Here is a 19,219-nt window from a genome sequence, read left to right as displayed (position 1 = left end):
TGAAAACCAAACTGATTTGCAGATGAGTGTATATTCGCTAATTTCGTGCAATTTGGTTTCAAGTGGAACATAAGGTTGACGGAAACCCGGGGACTGCGCCTATCTGATGAGCCCCAAGAAGGGAGAAACCGGTCGTGGGCTGTCCATGTGTTTTCAGCAACCTTATGATTAGTTTCCTTTATGAAAAAATCATTTTTGTTTCAAAAATGGAGACTGAAATTTGTCTTGCGTTATTTTCCTCGAGAAATTGGAGACCTTCGACGAGCTGGGCACCACAAAAGCAGGCCGATGTAATCGAGTAGCCATCTGGCTTTTTCGATTGACAGCCATTTAACACCTACTCTCCAGTGGTGGGATATGTTCACATTGATGCTGAAATCAGTGAGACACGCGGATTCTTTGTGGTGAGGTGAAGTTCCAAAACAGATTTTTTTTATAGTTTTGCAGCTAAGAGAGTTGATTGCTGAGCAACTCGTGTCATGAAATTCGAATTCTCTCAAAAAGTTGCCAAAATGCTCGTTTTTAAAGTGTATTTTACGTTAAACTGCAAAAAACAGTTTACTTCTACATAATGAGTATATATGCTACATGTGTTCCCGTCTTGAAAAAGTTTCGTTTACATTTTTCCGTCAAGGGATTGTTGGGTTTGTTTATCTCGCTCGGATTTGGCGCCAACATAAACCGTCGACTCGCGCGTTACTGTTGTTTAAATGAATACTGAATTTTACCTTTCAGGTGCCGGTGTCATTTTCCCTGGTCTGACGGGGCACGTGATTGAGGCTGTGGAAACGGGAGACATTCTACAAGAGTGTCAAGTGGTTAGTTCGAAGCCGAGTGAATACAACTATCAGTGGTTTGGTCCAAACGACAATCGAAAGTTGGTATCGAACACCGCCTACCTCCAACGAGATTACGTAATTCGCCCTCGGGATGAAGGTGTCTACGTCTGCCAGGCAACACCAACCGAGTCTGGTCGAGCTGTCGTCGAGAACAGTCTGATCGTCACAATAAGTCGTGAGTTGATATTGGTGTTTGAGGGCGCGTTCCGTGGGTAGGCTCAATGGTTCCATTTACTTAGTGTTTTGGCGACACTTACGTGACTCCACAAGTAGGCAAGAGGAAAAGGGAACGTTTAATTTCCGAAGCGGTTCATATGCTGCTTTCATCAGGCCTCTAGGTGAAGTTTTTCGGGACTGACAGTTTTTGTAGCCGGTTTGTGAGATTTCAGTTACTTTCAGCTAAGTTTTGCACTCCAACGGAAGAATTTCAACGCGTAGCATGTCATCATTTTGGATGACGATTACACTGTCGCCTTTCGTCTCTCATGACTACGTTCCTATTCTAGTGACCCAGACATCATGATGAAATGCTCAGCTCTGCTTAGTTCACCTCTGATTGGAGTTGTGACACCTTCGACTGGGTATGTTTTCAGGAAGTACTCATGACCTTCTATCACGAAGTTCTCAACAGTACTCCACCATTTCGCTTCATTGTTTGGTAGCTGATCATCAATATCCACCCCGTAGTTGATCAGCTGATCTGACAAGCAGCATAAGAACACAGAGGTCAACCAGCTAATGCTAGTGATGACCCAAGATGCGTGCACGAATGAACACCAGAAAATATTCCCGTGTGATTCGACAAAAGGATTGAGGACCTAAACTTCTGCAGATCACTAGGCTGGTTGGTCACTGTTTGAAATATAAAAGTTAGAAAGAGTAGGAACAGGTGATTGGGGAAGAGTGCGCATTTCCTTCTCTTTATCTGTTTCATTTTTCGTTTTGTCCTTCAGTTTCACATTCAGTTTTCTGGCTTTTTGGTCCCCAAAACTTGCAATAAATGACGAACCAAGTGAACAAATATGGGCTGGATAAACACCAAGGTAGGGTTTTGTTCTCTCTACTACTGAAAGGAAAAAAGGCCTTCACTGCGGGGTTATTTATTCGGAAATGCCAACTGACCGGTTACAGACCGTTGAATAGGGAAGCAAAACTCTAATCTGCATCTTAGTTACAAAAACTGGACACAGATCTTCTCCCAAACGAGTCTTCCTAGAGATTCATTGCCTCCACTCATTCGTCGGTCAAATGCAAGCAAATGTTACAAAGTGGCCCCACGAATTCCGCAACAGAGTTCCCTTTTTCAATCGACGCAAAGCGAAATTCTACGAACAACACATACTACTCGCGTGCCTCCCGATCGGTAGTATCACCGTTACACTACCTGTGAGTGATACTGGTTCACTACAACGTGGGGGGTTCATGCCTTGAAGGGCCTCCAATGATGAATGGCAAACGTATAGCACACATTCCAAAATTCCGCTGTGATGTCATCGATATACGGAAATGGAAGGATATAATGCCTAGCGCTGTAAAAGCTGTACACTGTTATCAATAGATGTGTGACATTCAACGTGTATTGCCGATTTCAACGACTGTTAGTACTATCGGGAGATTTGGGGATTTTTATTGGAGAGTTCATTCTGTAAGTAAAACCAATCTATGAATAAGAACAGGGAATTATACTACAATAGTTCCATCCAGGCTAAGCTTCAACCGTCAGTAAATAGCTCTGCGAAAGAGGGAAATCCGGCCAATGAGTGAATATTCATCTGAGAAGTGATCAGTCAAGCAGCCAATCAGCACGTGATCACGTGATGCGGTTTCTGCGACTAAAGAATGAGTGGCGTTGTGTCCAACGCGTTAACAGCAATATTGCTCAGCTGATTGCGGTTGGAGTGGCCCTGAGGTCACCGTTTTGACATTTCATGCTGCATTTTCGTGAGATGTGCACTGGTGATGAGTCCCAATACGGATTATATTGTTGTGCCGTACTTCTCACCTTTTCAGCATCAACTGCTACCATTTAGACGATCGAATCTCAGTTAAAATTTATGGAATCACTTCATGCTATTACCTGATGGTTTCTGCCTCAACTGAATCACCAAGAATTAATTACTTTTATGCCAGTGATTGATTTTTTTTGCTGTTTGGGCGGCGCTACTGGGAGTTTTTCAGTCTTCCATGTTGAGAGATGTTGCTGATTAGGATGGGTGAGCGTCTGGTTTCGGTTTTTCCGGTCACACCAAACTATGTCGATAGACCTCCCTTCCACACGTAATTTGTCATTCGACTAAACGCTTTGTCACGAAAGAATAGGGCCGAGTCGTGGACAGGAAGGAGCGGTTCCAAAGCAAGATGGACGTTCAGACAGTGGTAGCTCATTACATTTGAAACAAATGAGAAATGGCAACGAAAGTTAACAAAAATGCAGAAAGGAAAACCTGAAGCGAAATGTTTGAATTTTTTCTGGGTATTCCTGGTGGGCTCATCCGATTTTGCCGCGATCTGGTAAAATATAATCGTCCACAATTTGCTGACATTGAGGGCTTCACATTCAGTTTTCAACTAATTTATTTCAATACTCTCTGATGCAACACAGGTGCCTGTAAATTCATCATCATCATCAAAGACAGCAACATCAGTGTTGGCACTGATGCTTCGCTGACGTACAACCATGAGGTCCGTCTAGTTACATAAACATACATATTATATAATTATATTAAAAGCCGTAAGGCGAAAAGAAGAGAAAAAGAGTGGGTGAGAGACGGGACCTAGTGCTGACATGTGTCAAGCATTCTGAGGTGCCTATGCCACCAACCGCTCAATCAGACAATCTGGAAAGAAACTGACGGCATGAACGCCACTGACATCGATTAGCCGCCATTTCTCGCAACGTCCCCAGCCAAACACAGACGGGGTCACGGGGACCCCATCCTGGAAGGCGTACAACACCAACATCACCCAAACTCTTCGTGATCACTTTGACGCCTGTAAATTCTTGTAATCCGTGATTGGGTGTGGTTTTGCTTCCGATCTCAGAGCCGCCATTGTCTGACAGATCAACTTGCAAACAAATTAATATTTCATTAGTAAGGGTTAAGTAGAAGACAAAATCGAATAATTTGTCCGATTCCCCCTTAATCATGGATGAAGACATTTTTTAACCAGGCTTCGGTAACTGTAGACTGTAATTTACTTGGTGAGAAAAAATGTAACCCCTTGATGCGAATATTCAGTGGTGAAATCTAATTTGGTCAAGCTAAGACCCCATAGATCTCATCCGTGATTTTAGTTGTTTCAGCACGAAAAATCAATACTGCGTTTTGCTTCATTCGTGGATTCCCGCCTACTTCGCAAACAATAAACTAAATGGCCCTGAGTGGTCCACTGTCCATTTCTAGTTCAGTGACCGGCAAAAAGAAGTCAAAATATTTGAAAAACCATGGACCAGACGAACATGTCAGATCAGGTATAAGCAGTCAATCGAATTCCAATTCGGTTACCTGGTCACAATAATCATCATAATCAGTAATCTGGTTGTTGATCTGTTCGCAGAGCTTGGTAGTTGTATTGCGAATGTTTCATCACCAATCGAGGTGGTGTCGTCAGTGCACCCGATGTAACGGTGGATACTACTGATGGGACATTCGAGTAGCATATTTTCTTGTAAATCCGCTTCACGTCTTTTGAAAAGTGAGATCTATTACGGCATTTGTGGAATCGTATTCGCTTGCATTTGAGCAACAGTCAATGAATGTGCAGTAAAGTTCAGGAAGACGCGTTCAAGGAGAAGATGGATATTTAGTTTTTGTAAACAAGATGCATATGAGAGTTTTGCTTCCCTGTCCAATAGTCTGTAACCGGTCAGTTGGCGTCTTCTAGTAAGTAACGCCGCAGCGAAGGCCTGTTTTCTTTCACCTCAATTCCATAACATTGCTACTCAGCAGTCTTTTCCTTGTCGACTGTTGAGTGGCTATCAATTACCAGATATATTTTTATTCCAGAGCAACAGAGCTGAAAGGTCTATACCGGTACCGAAATACAAAAACGACCTCTGGTGTTTTTCTGATCGTCGACCGACTGACACAGTTCACTGCCATTCTGTAGGTGACACAATTGGCAAGCACCAGTTTTGTGTGGAGTAGGTCACGCCACCAATTTGGCCAAACAAAAGTTGGTTAAACTGTCCACTGCAATAGAAGGCAGCTTTCGTAGAGAGAATTTAAAATAGTTTTATATATGTCTAACGGAATATTATCATTAAAGCACCATTGGCCCAACAATGAGGATAAATTGTGTGGCTGTACACGCCTTATATTTGTGTTGCAAGTGTAACACACAGTGCTTAGCATCGGTCCGTTCTCGAAATGAGTGCGTTCAGAAGTCAGTCAGAAGTCAGTTTTTTAAATACTGAGCCTTAAGAAAACGATGCCACTCCGGGGCCAATGATTTGTTCGATGGTCGTTATGCTATATTACGCTTTGACTTTCGTTGGGCTTTTTGACTACCACGATCGGTGCTGCCCATTCTGAATGATTGACTGTTCGAATGACTCACTCGTTTTGCAGTCTCTATAGCTCTTGATCAACTACAGGCAATACAGCATATGAACCAGGCCTCCTTGGGCGGACCACAGGTTTTGCATTCTAACGTAGAAACAGAAGGGCTTTAGTCTTTGAACACATTCCGAGGGTACCGTTGAACACAATGAAACAAGTTGTCAAAAGTTGTTCTGCCCATTTTGAGGTTTGAGAGAAATCCAAATTTACAGGGTTGCATGCAGTGTTCAGGGGAATTTCCATCAGCCTCAGTCTGTCGACCAAGCAGGTCCAAATGTGGTACATTGGTCGGATAATATATTCCAGTGAAAAGAATATTGTTGCACAACACAGAATAAGAAAGCCCACCGGCCAATTGGAATTTTGCAGCAGAAGCGTTTAAAGCAACACGATTTGTGGGGTTGAAACGACGTCTACCACTTATGTTCTAGGTATCGTTTGCAATGATTGTGATGTCGGAGGCGACATCGCGTTGCAATCATACTGCTGTGTTATTTAGGGCAACTGACACAATTATCCTCTGACGTTTCCAATCCAGGTTGAAAGCGGTGTGTGATTTGAAGGATGCACTGTTCACTTGAATGGTTTGTTTCCTTGTTGAGAGAAGGTTGTGTGGCAACACTCTTCTTTGTGTCCTTTTTTTGTGGCACTTCTGACTTCTAGTGCTTTTTGAAAGGGCAGAAACGGACGAAGTGCCATTCACTGCACTGCCACCAGAGCGTAGGTGGATTACCGAACTCCACCGATTGCTTCTTCGCACGTGGCCTTTGAATAATCTTCGAAACATGACCGGACTGAGATAGGTTATTGTGTTCTATCAAGGCTGTATCGGGCTCGAGAGTAAGCAAACGTCGGCACTCTGTGGTAACCGTTTGGAGGTTCATTGACCTTTGTAGGTTCAAAATGTTGTCACCCTGCCCGGTGATTCAACACTTACAGCTACTGGATCAGGTTCAATAAGCCAATCGACACCCACTTATACAACCTGAAGAATTAACCTTCTTTTACGTACCATACAACACAAAACATTCTATCCCATGCTGTCATTCACGTATTAATTTAATTTTCATGGGAGACCCAGTTGAAACTCTGGTTTATGATACTCCTCAACTGAATTTGCTGCACAAAGGCCGCTTTGTGTTCCGATATTCGAGATATCGCAATATATTTTCATGATGGAAACTACTCACAAGGTTGCTGAAAGTTCCTAAAGTGCCCATTACAAGTTTTGCCCTTCCCATAGCTCATCAGATGGGTGCAGTTCCTGAGTTTCCCTTCAACCTTATGTTCTAATTTAACGCAATTTTGACAAATACACTCGTCCACATGTCAGTTCGCTTCTCATGGAAGATTCACATCCAACTTTTTGCGAAGAAATGATGCTAGTTAGTAGTTACCGTCTATCGGTAGATTGCTGTTTTGTCATCTCTATTTTGCCGTCTCTCTGTTGCAAAATCTCATCAGAAAAACTCAAACTGTCAGTCGGTTACCAGCAGTCTATTCAGCATCGATATCAGTTTGGATTAGCAGTGGCTTTGATTGAAGTAGGTAATCTTTCATCTAGTTTTTAGGGATTCCTGTTAGCCCAACACACGCATCTGGAGGTTTTTACTAGAATTCACTTCGAAGGTTGCTCTTTATCCCGTTCTGCTTAGCGTGTTCAAGAAAGGATGACTCAGTGAACACGTGTGTTTGTCCTCTGTGCCTCTTTCTTCCAAACTATAGCCCTACGTTTCCAAATCAACACAATCGCTGAAGATCTAAAGATTGGCGGGTTTGTTCGTAAACGTATCGAACTGCTCCCCAACGCGAATCAGGCCTTGTCCACGCGAGAGACATTTGTCTATCAGTGGTACAAACCGGACGGCACTGCGGTTGCTCAAGGACCGGAGATGCATGTCCAATTTTGGTCAGCGGACGATTTTGGACGATACACCGTTCAGGTCAAAGGATTGAACTCCGGATACTCACGAGAATTAATCAGCTACGTTGTCATGGACGGTGAGTATGATTTTCAAACAGGAAACATCACTCTTCCCCAGAAATGTAGTCCTCAGTTTAAAAAACAGAAAATCTTTTCTACATGGAACATGTACTGTCCTTTTCGGGGTTAGGATCGGTCACAATTTTTTTCTTACTTTCATTAGACAATATAATCACACCAAATTGTCCGACAAAAAGCTCACATTTGAATACATTCCAATGCAATTATTCAAACTCGTCGCAGTAGAAGTATATGGAGTGCATTTTGCCATCAGTACAGAAGAAACACTCAGTCTACAAGTAGTAAGAGGTCTCCACATGAAGTTCACACACTCTGAATGTCTAGTTCAGCTCCAAGTGAGGAAAAGCAGTCATCGAGGACAAGCAGGCTTGACACTTAACTCCTGTGGAGGCGTATAAGGTCCGCTACAAAACAAGCGAATCAAATCTCGGCCGGTATGTGTGACTTGACAAGTCTTGCCTGATCCAGTTGTTCCCACGACACTGTATTAAAAATTCGAAGATTCACGGAATCAAAGACCTTCTCGGAAGTGCATTCTTGAACAAACTATCCAGCAGTTCATGAACACGTTTTGTCTCCAGATAAAAGCTCGTACCTGTTAGCCTAAGTAGCGCCCGATGTGTCATTTGTGAATTTCACTTCATCCGGTAAACTGATGCCGTACTCTAAAAGAAACGCAGTCCGATTACACAGACCCGCGATAGCCCGCATCAGCTTTCTGCATCACCATAAAAATAACTGGCAATCGTGAATCAATGACGAGTCACGTTTCAGATTTTTCGCAACGAACACCCTGCTAGTCAGCCGACGGTAATTTCGGTTTGGCTTTACCGTGGCTGATACTATGGAACGCTTGAGTCCTACCTCATTTGAAGGAGTAGTTGTTTTCCTACGTCAAACATTTGAGCCCTAGTATCTTGGACGACTCAAAGAAGCGATGTGTGGATCGCTAAGTTGACAAGTAAAGCGTCTGTTACGTAAAGACAGACAAGTGACAACTGTGTACCACTCTATAACTTTGATGGTAAACTCCTCTCATGAATTGTGTCATTATATAGCAAGGCGGAATGAACGCTTATAGAACTAAACCAGATTCTATGTGATCTTCGGCCTTTTTGGCATCGTCAGGCGATTCTGGTTCCACAGCTGGAAACCTCATAGGATCAAGTCCCAACCTTGAGCAATCAAGCAGTAATCTTTGCTACTGAACAATACCAATAACAGAGAATTAGGGCTGATTCAACTTCCAGAAGAACAAACTGAAAGCCAGCTGAATCTCTCGTTTGTGTTGTTTTCAGGAAACTGAATGTGCTGCACCAGGCCGCCTCATGTTTCAGCCGCTACGATATTCGAGATATCGCGATACATTTATATTTTTGTAATGCACTACTCATAAGGTTGCTGAAAACCAGTCGGCAGCCCACGACCGGTTTCGCTCTTTTTGGGGCTTATCAGGTATGCGCAGTTGCCTGAAGACATCACAAACAAGAGATTCAGCCGGGCTCCAGGCGAGTCTCTCGAAAAAAAGAATTAGTTTGCAAATGAGTGTATATTCGCTGATTTCGTGCAATTTGGTTTCAAGTGGAGCATAAGGTTGATGGAAACCCGGGGAATGCACCTACCTGATGGGCCATAAGAAGGGCAAAACCGGTCGTGGGCTGTCAACGGATTTTCAGTAACCTTATGAGTAGTACATTACAAACAACCTGGAAGCTTGTCATCCACAATGAAACATTGGTCTTGTCGTTTTGTAAGTATAATGACAGAATATTGGGTTTTATTGCAATTTGTTTGGTTAACCGATTAGCTACCAGTGCGTTACATTACGTCTCAATCCAATACTCTTTCCAACTAACGCCCTCTAAACGTGTACTTTTTTACAGGATATTTCGTGCAGTACATTTCTTTTGTCGAAGGCGAACTCGCTCCTCAGTGACAGGTGATCCTATAGACAAATGAGAAAGACCGCTTATGTAGACTTTCTGAGTGGATCTTTCTTTTTGTGGGTACCCATTTGCGGAGTTTTTTTGTATATCTATTGCAGAAACTGTATTTCAACCACCACTGAAATGAGGGGATTGATTAAATTTCTTGCTTCCACTTCTGTGACAGATGCGTGAATAGCGTCAGACCAAAAGACGACTTACTTCGAATTAGAATCTATTGCAAAACACTTTGTGTTCCCACATCCACTTTTTTTACCACAGACAGTTGAAAATTGCAAATTTTACCAGTATAGCACTTAGTCCTCATGTCCAAGCATGGAACTCGGTCAGCACCATCGACACACCGGGGAACGACAACATCTGCGATACTAGACAGATTTTTCTGGACACTGGTCAACTGGAATCACCGTTCCGACTCTTTTCCCAGTAATCGAACACAAGTAGATGAAAAGTCACACAACCCCGGCAAGGATCGTTACACACTCACAAGTTGATTTGAATCGACATCTGTTGAACTACCCCACCGAACACATTCGCTAAATAGCTGCAATTTAGGAAATACACGCGATTAGTCTGGACACATAAGAGTGTCATTCATTTTAGGTGAATGTATTGCTTTAGACTTTTTCGGCTTTCAGTTTGGCTGAAATTTCCGACGGAATATGTTGAATGGGGCTGTGAAAGTAGCTTGTCGGTATTTCATTTTGCAACAGATCACTATTCTCGAGAGGAGTTTAACTTAATAGCGCATCAAGTTTGCTGAAGCCTACTTCGGTTCACGTGCTGTTGCATTGAAGTTGTTTCGCAGCATAACATTGAAAAAAAATCCAGTTTTGAATGATAGAGTCATCACATAGAAAGCCTGTTAGTGATCTTTTGGTGTACGATGGAAATATTCTAAATATTAATGGGAATTATGAGTTTTGTCTGTGTGTTCCCTTAAACGCTTCTCCATTAAAATTCAAAAAAGTGACCTTTTTATCATAAAGGCGTAACAAAACACTCTGCGTAGTATTTGCTGAATTGTCTGGTCACATATATCTGTCAGGATCCTTGGTAGAACACTGACCAAAGAGTTGACAAAGACTCTCGACGGTCCACGATCTTTTTTGCTCTTCTTGGGACCTACCAGGTTGAAGCGACCCCCAAAGTCCCTTCAAACGTGTATGCTGCGCTCTACGTTGAACAATGACCTATACGGTGGAACCAGCTAGGGTTAATTTGGGTCCCTTTTCACATGGTCCTTCTAGCGTCAAGAAAACTCCCACAGCTAGTCCTTCTGCGTGATGTCCTGGCGTAATTTTTCAGTTCATAAAGAATCCAAATGATGACATCGCTTTGAGTTCCAGTGCTGCGTAAAACTCTGTTCATTTAACATCCGCGTTACTTAAATGTACAAGGCAAAGCAACTAGAAGTCGGTTTAGCAAAGCTTTTAACAGCTCTTGAGCGCGAATCTTTAACATAAGTAGCAAAACTCTGTTAAATTGCTCTTGAGAAGTTCTAAAAAGGATGCTCATACAAAGCATTGGTAGTACGGGCTATACAATCTCCGAAAAACTCCCAATAAATTAAAACTATACTATTTTTTCAACTCGAGAATCAATGTTTGCAGTGAAAAGAGGGTCGATTCAGTACCCCAGTTTTCTTGAACGGGTTAAGTAACTTATTTTCACAGAAAGCGGATACCGCTTCAGGAAAGTGATCAAAGTAAAAACATTATGAAAGGCATAGAAAATGGATTTTAGTAAATTTTTGAGAAGAAGAGTGCTCTATTACTGCTTGGCTTTGCCCATAAAACGTCTTCTCAGTTGAAAATTAACCATTTCGGTGGCTATTGCACGGTGCCCGTGGTTCTGAGTCATCAATAAATCACTTCTTTAGTTACCAGCGTAGAAAAATCCATCGCAAGAACGTATTGAACTGAGAACGTGAGGTAAAACAGATGGTGGAGTAGGCAAAAGGTTGAATATCATAAGTACTACAGTGGGCTTGAAGAATATCGAGTTTTTGGAAAACAGTTACATATAAAAATGTCGAGGGACCTTGGCAACTCCCAGCCGACAAAAAAGCATGCAAAGAATATTGGCATTATGAACCAACTTTAGAGTTTCGATGGAGATTTCGTCCTTCAAACGAGGCTAATCTATACTGAGAAGCCGGGATCATTGCACAGCTGTTTCAACCTTGTTGGGACTGTTCAAAAGGATCTCCGAATCTCCAGAAAGTCTCGAACCCGCGACATCCCACACAGTAGTATGAACATTTAACCGTCTGGCCATGAGAAATAATTAGCAGTGTGACCAGTTGTGACCTGGACGGGATATATCACCGCTCATTCTTCGGTCACTGGATCCACATCATGCAGTCACACGCGCTGGCTGGCCTCTGGAGCAGCAACTTCTCCAGATGCCGGGTGAATTTTACTCTTCCTCTAAGCTACTGATAGATTATTAGTAGTGTGTGGAGATATGGGGGTTTCGGTGGAGACCTCGTCCTATGCTGAAAAGTCGAGAAGAATAAAGAGTAAAGAGTAGAACGCTGAACTGCAGTATCAAGAGTTCAATAGAATAAATAGTGAGTTGGGCTCATGTTATTAGAATCGATGATTGATAGATGGCCAGTTCAGTCTCATAGACCAAGTCGAAAGTATTTGGTTGCATAAGGTGCGTTCCCTAGTCTCGTGGCGATGTCTGGCAGAGTTGAAATTTAACCAGTAAACTGTGTTTGGTGGCTCCACTGTAATCCACTGAGTAATTCTAAGCGATGCTGCTTTGAATCACTAAGTCGGTGTGAATTTCTTGCAGTGTTTGAACTAAACAATGAACCACCGACTAGAACGCCTTGATTCACAACCATCCCGACCAACTTTTCTTGCTTTTGGACAGATTTTGATAGGTTTCTCTCAGATCACATAGAACCGGCGCACCGAAAGGTTCCTACGTTCAAATCGGAGAATTGAGAAAGTATACTGGAATGTACCCCGGTCATTTGTACGAGGGCTGTACCTTCTCACAGTGCTATAGGTACTGTCTATCGGTAGTCCGCAGAATTGGGAGGAACTCAGTGAGCGGAGATCAAAATGCACTAAAGTGATATAAAAATCATTTTTATTGGATGAACTAATGGTTTTCCAGACTTTGTATGTCGCACTGACCGCCTTACTGAACAAATCGGCACTCCGAGATATCTGATGCTGCGTCAGCTCTCGTTCATTTTTGTCAATATGAACAGATTCAAGATAACACAACACAGTTGTCCAGCCTGGCAGTATATTTTCAATAGGTTAGTAAAATACCAGGCTTGTTTTGTGATGAACACTGGGGTTTACCTGACGTTTATGTCTAGGAACCAGACTCTGAAATTGAGTTGTTGAAAGCATGGGTCATCTCCTCAACAGGCGTCTCTCCGCAATATTTTGGAAACCGTGTGGGTGTAATTTTTTTAGCAAATTGGTTGGGAATGTGTTTTCACTTTCCTCTCATCAAGTGGCACCCGGAAGTGGCCTCGTGATCTATCCATCATCTTCTACTTTCTTTCGACAGGTTGCCTTTCTTTCAAATTCCTCGTTGTTGTTCTGCCAACAGAATATTGTTTGCTTTCTTTAAGTGGAATGACTGTTGCCCGGAGGGAGTGTACGGTCCTGTAATTCTTCCACCGAGTGCAGAGTTAAGGAGGCCTGTGCTCATACGAAACAAGCAAGCAGAAAGCAGTTGAGTTTCGCTGACACGGACTGGCCGATCGATAATTATAAAAAATATCATTCCGCTTCGATCAATTTGAAACAAGTATAAATAACGAACGTCGGCTCGTTTATTTTCGTGATAATTCATTTAAATGCCAGCCTGAATGCCGTTTTAACTGAATAATGAATTTTTGTGTACCGTATATAAAACTGCCTGTCCTATGCCAGTGTAAATATTGTTTCTCACAGGGAATTGTTACACCGTTCTTGTTATCCACATAGAGCAATGCAAGATCGATTCTTTTTACACTGTTTGAACAAGTGAGTAATTATTTCCCACGTCGCATTTTCCCCTGAAGGTAAACTCTTCTAAGTTAATGCAATTTCCCACATTTATGACTGATTCATTTATTTCTAGATGGAATTGTAGCCCCTACTTACACCGTGGTCATCCGAGAAGTTTCAGGACCTTTGTATTTCAATTCAAGACTTGAACTGGAATGCGCAACCAATCCGCCCAATCCCGCGGCTAGAATAAACTGGCTTGGTCCCGACGGCACAGTGGTTTCGGACTCCAGCCGCCTGATATTTGATAAATTCCTCTACCAACATCAAGGTCGCTACACCTGCCAAATTTTGCTACCCAACCAGGTTATACTTCGTCAGGTGAGACTGTATTTCAATAACTCTGGCGAATTATTCTAATCTTAAGCGGGGGGATTTCTACCAAATTATTTTAGCGGATGAACTTGATTTCATTAGAATGGTCGTTTTTCTGATCACTGTGGTAGTTTTAACAAAACTCCATAGCCTTGTTAGCAAGGGCTCTCCGGTTGAATAAAAACGCAATGTTTCCTCAAAGACGCAATACAGCTTCGAGATTTCTAGCTTCCAGTGGTCAACTGCCGCGTTGTATGGTTCACTTATAAAGACAAGTAAAGAGAAGGTGATTTTTATGTCTCACGTAGATTTTCGGAAATTCGCAAATATCAGCCATTGATTTTGGCTTCAATATCAAGTGAGACGGTGGAAGTTCAGATGGAGCAACGAGCAAATAAGCTGAATGAGGTGATCCTTCCGAATAGTTTCAAGTGGAAATTCTGGTGACAAAGTTTCTATGATGTCAACCAATTCGCTAGTGAATTCCATCTTACCGTTGCGTTTATTTGAATCGGAAGCCTGAAAACGGCTTTTCAGTAATGTTAATGATCCAATGATTTGATTGATTAATTCTTAAAAATCTAGCTTCAGCATAGTACCATTGTTATGGCTTTGTTTGGAACCGGTTGAATAAATAATTGTAACACCCTTTCGGTGCCTAACTGCCATGCCACCCGTAGGAAGCACGAGGGCTGGGATACTGCCAGGTTGTCCAAGCCCAGACAGGGGAAGTGGAGAAATGGAGGTCAGGTTCGAACCACGGACCTTCCGATCAGTAATTTCTCGCTCCGAAATACCGGCAGCATAAATCGCGTGGGTCCTGGGAGGTGCTTGAACTTTTGTCAACTTGGCAGAAATTTTTCCACGTAAAGTTTGAACTAGAAGGGTCCGCTTAATAGTGTGATTCATTAAAGTAAACGCTCTTTTACTGACGCCTGTTCATATCAATACCTGGTATCGCAACGATCCAGAAAACCATACTGAATGTTCCATGTGACTTGGAAGCGCTCCATTTCCGCAACTATAAGTTTTTTGTTAGGCACATGAGACTGGAGTACACTAAAGTCGATTTCCTAATGGTCCCAGTGAACTCAAATTATTTCGGATGTAAAAAAATGCTTGGTGCAAAGACTCGTTAGGGAAGAGAAACCACTTTGTTCGTTTTTCACTACACAAAGCGGTCCCTCCCTTAGAAGGGTAAGGGCGCTTAGTTCGAGGTTAGACCACTTTTGTTGAATAATTGTCCACTGACGAAGAAATTTCAAACTTTTTTATGTAGCTTCCGGAGTAGTTTTCAAAGTGTTAGCTTTAGAAACAGTTTTGAGCGAATAGTGCACCATCTTAATTAAGCGTTATATTTTTGGTGGACAACCCAATATCATTACCACATTTGGAAATGAAATGTCTACCCCGTTTAAAGGAGTCTTTCCCCCCTCTCTCGGAAAAAAACACAAGAGTCAGACAAAGTAACTCTTTTTATTTCGCTTGGTGCCCATTACAGTGTTAAGCTCCAAGAAAAGGGCAACCTCTGGAAGAGGACAATATCGTAGTTTTCTTCTTAGTTCACACATGTGATATTGCGACCTTGTAAGGAGTTGTAGTACTGATCAAAGTTGCTTCTTTCCGAGATGTGACTTCCTCGCTTCGATGAAAGTTTTTTCAGCCAGCGAAGTACACGTGTTCCCTTTTGTGGACTGCTCTTTACGGAAAGGGGATGTGTGCTTACTACTAGCTTCTGGGAAGCAAGATAAACTACTCGTGGAAGAATTTTACATTACTTCTACGATCAAACACCTATCATGAAAAAGGTAGAAGGAATGAGTTTCTCACCTTTGTTGCAGTGGAGTTGTGTGTCTCGGAGGAATTCCGGAAAGTCACATTTTTTCGAAAGTTTTTGTTTGATTGGTGCCATACTACTGAATTCAATTGCATTGCTTCAGCACTGGGTTGTCCTAGTTTGCGCATGGCTCCTTTTCAAATGTGAAAGGTACCGGGTTCGCTCTAGATTCATCAGTGTCAGTAGTATTCTGACTGTTGTCAATAATGCAAAGTCACAACGCATCAGACGAGAATCAACTGCACCAGGGAAACAAAACTTCAAGGACACACAAATGCTGTGTGAATACCTTGTGAACTACTTGAGGTAGTATTAAACATTACGAAAGCGTATGTTATCCAACCCGGATAGAATCTGAATTGAAAGATTAAGCTGAAAACGCAGTTTTGTCGGAATCAGATGTTCCACACAAAGCTGTAACAGCTTACCCTTTTTCGCACCAAATGCAGTGGAGGGATCACCAGTCTTTATGAACCTATGTAGCTGTACAGCAGTGTAGCGCATAATATATTGTTGTTTACTCTGTTTTTTTTGTCTAACCTGCTTCACAGAGTGTGGAACTGACTGCTTCGGGAAAAGTTACTGACAGCCCGGAAGTGAACGGACGCTATTCCATTTCGATCATCCAAGACCCATTGATATTTCGTTATGGAGACGCAGTGAGAGTTCGCTGTGTGGTGACACCTGAACCCCCGTTTGCTCAATTCGAATGGATGAAAGATGGTCAAATCATTGGACGTCAAAGTGAACTTTTCATACCAGATTTCACGCCATACGATGTGGGACGTTATCTTTGTAAGGCACAAATTGCAGGCACGGATATCTCTTCGAATGCTACAATAAGACCAGATCTCCAGCCAAGTATGTCTCCGTTTAGCTAACCTCATTTGGTAAAACTGCGTCTCCTGCTGACAGATTCAAATGTTTTTGGGTTAAATAAATTGTAAAATGTTTCACGGCAAACAGACAAATCATCAGATTCATTGAGAAAAACGTGTTACCAACCGCTGCTAATGCCACCTGCACGTATTGTTTCTGCATTGTGCATGCATGTCACCTGGGTGACGTGCACTCATTAATATCGGTAATGTTTTGAAAAACGATATTACCCGACCAAAGTGGAATCAGTTATCCAGAGCCCATATGTCGCTCGTTTGCATGAATTTGTCTACCAACATTTGTGAAAGTTCATCAGGCAAGTGGTCTATTGAGGCCAGCAGAAGAAGAACAAATTTTGTACTATTGGATATTCGGCCTCTCAAAAAGTCAGAAGCTGAGAAGGGTATTCCGTCAATCTACCAGTAACATGACAACTTGATTTGGGGCAGATATTCTTTTCTGGTAAGCACCGGAACGGTTTGCTTTGATGATAGGGTGGGAATGACAGAGTAGACTGGGAATACAACGGCTGCAGGATTTTAACGGTTCGTCTCTTTCTCTTCAGCGGCAGTACTTTTTATTCGCCTTTGCATGAGACTATAGAATAGTTCGCCGGCCACCAAATTCCCACATGTACCCCTTAGTATACTTGAGAGACCTGACTCGCCGATATACTGAAAACATATGCTTTGAATTTTGAAAAATCAAATTGATGGAGTAGCAATGGATAGTCCATCTGGAATTAACTAGCAGATCTTTTTAGGCATGATTAATGGACGGCTTTCTGATCTGGTCTCCAAGACTATACTTGGTAAACGTTTTGAATGCATGAACGATATACAGGCTTTCAGTGTTCTTCGAGGCAGAAACTAGTGACAGTCTTGGGGTTTTTTGGATATTCTTATTGCCAGGCACCCAGGTGAGCACTTGTAGGCCTTCGGTGTACTGCAAGGTCATGCGGACTGGGCAATTTCCATAAATTTCCACCTTCACCCTTTTATTCTGCAAAGGAAGATTCCCATGAAGTTGGTCCAACTTCATCAGACCTAATTGCTGACTCCATTCGTCGAGAGCGGGTCTTAGAAACAACGCTGGTTCCCAACGGTTTTCCAGGGAAATTAATCAACTTCCACCGCACGCCACTGCCCAGTTGGGAGTCTGATTACTCAGTAAAAAGTTATAGACGCCGAATGAATTTCATTCCCGTCTGGCTTTGAAATTATAAACAAGGGACGCTTGTTTCTCCCAATAGAAGCTGAAAGGCATGAGCACCGTTATAGTTCCGACTCTGTCGTTCACACGATCATGAGAGTCCGAAAACAGTAGCCTGGAACCATCCCACGTCATCGGCTTAACTGTTTGGTGTCAACTAACGGGATCAACCCGACTATAGCCTGAACTGCCGGTGTGACGGTGTATACTACTGATGAGTTATGCCAGTAGTCCATGGTTTTGCGTCCAAGCTCCGTCACCACATCTGATGGAAAGTGAACGTTACTGCATAAATTGTGGAACCAATTTGAGTGTTCCTGCATTGTTCCTTAATATCCTCTGAACGTCCAGGAAAGTTCAAGAGAATGCTTGAGAATGTTCCCTTTTCAATAGCTCGGTGCGGATGCAATATTTACTTCCGTGTCCAGTGTGTGCTGGTAACTTCGCAGCAAGAAGATTACTTCATTTGCCAGAACTCCCCTCGAGCTCTAAACGTTCTCTAGCTCATACCTAACTGTCCGAAATTCATTTCATTCTGTTCTCGCTACAGCGCGCCCAGACGATGTTATGGACCGTCCTGAAGTGATTCACAGCCCTGTGTTCGTTCCGTTTCAAATCGAGTGTCAATCGCCGCTTCCTGGAACTTCACCGGTCGCTGAATTTGCTCCCGGTGTACATGTTGAGTCGGACAATCGTTTTCAAGTCATTCAACCGGATTCCACGAGACTCATTATCACTGCTCCACAGGGTCTATCCGACGTGTATAATGGATATCGTATAATGTAAGTTGTTATTTCAGTATAGGCTGAAGTATATGAACGCTATCTGGGAATGCATGGTAACATGGCATGTAGATCGACCCCCAGAGTTGCGAACACTTCGGTACTATGAAAATCCTTCCAGTAATTAAAAAAGGCATTCTCATTCTTTCTCCAGTCTCCATGCATATATTTCCCATCTTTGCACATGGGGCATTTTGGTGAAAGTTTAAACTGCAAACCTCCAGCCTCCCCTAAGTGGACAAACTAGAAACGCCAAATCTTTCCATCCACACTACAGACTCCATCCATAACGCTTTAATGTTGACCGCATTCAGCAGCGAAAGGTAGAAAGCCCTACCTAAATGACGTCGGCTGCATATCGGTTCTGGTTCAATTCAGCCATCATTACGATTCCCCGGGAGTCATATCCTAAAATTCATTGTTTTAAAGGAGATGTCGACACTTATTTGTTGTGACCTAGTCAGCAACCATTTAGAGCCTTTCTCAAATGTGGGACATCTCTTGTCTTGTCATGATCACTCAAGATCGATGCTGAACAAGTAAACAACAGGCAGGAATTTCGCTCCTATTAGGGAACTTCAGCAGCGCATATCCCATCTGAATTAGAATTCCAGGTGTATAACATGAGAGGTGAGCACGATGATACCGCTCTCTCATCAGCTAGTGATAACTTTTGTCGCGCGCGCTCCAGAGCAAAAATGGGACGACGGATTGTTGAATCGAATCCGGTGTGCGTCAGAAACCCGAAACTCGGGCCTAAGTGTCCCAGCGGTTCCTGTTATGGGCCTGGATGTGAGTCTGCGTGTTGCTGAGG

General features: G+C 42.7%; 1 protein-coding gene across 1 annotated transcript in view; it reads left to right on the top strand.

Annotated features, from left to right (window-relative positions):
* Positions 1-19,219, top strand: part of T265_09208 (hypothetical protein) — a gene marked incomplete at both ends in the record, with an annotated part of 125,305 nt that overhangs the window by 11,555 nt on the left and 94,531 nt on the right. Inside the window, 5 exons of the mRNA XM_009175221.1 lie at positions 736-1,014; positions 7,127-7,402; positions 13,454-13,701; positions 16,084-16,393; positions 18,174-18,405. The remainder of the gene's footprint in view (positions 1-735; positions 1,015-7,126; positions 7,403-13,453; positions 13,702-16,083; positions 16,394-18,173; positions 18,406-19,219) is intronic.

The sequence above is a fragment of the Opisthorchis viverrini genome, assembly GCF_000715545.1.
Source record: "Opisthorchis viverrini unplaced genomic scaffold opera_v5_266, whole genome shotgun sequence".
NCBI classification, from domain to species: Eukaryota; Metazoa; Platyhelminthes; class Trematoda; order Opisthorchiida; family Opisthorchiidae; genus Opisthorchis; species Opisthorchis viverrini.
Note: the sequence above shows the minus strand (reverse complement) of the source record. Positions and strands in the feature narration are given on the sequence as shown.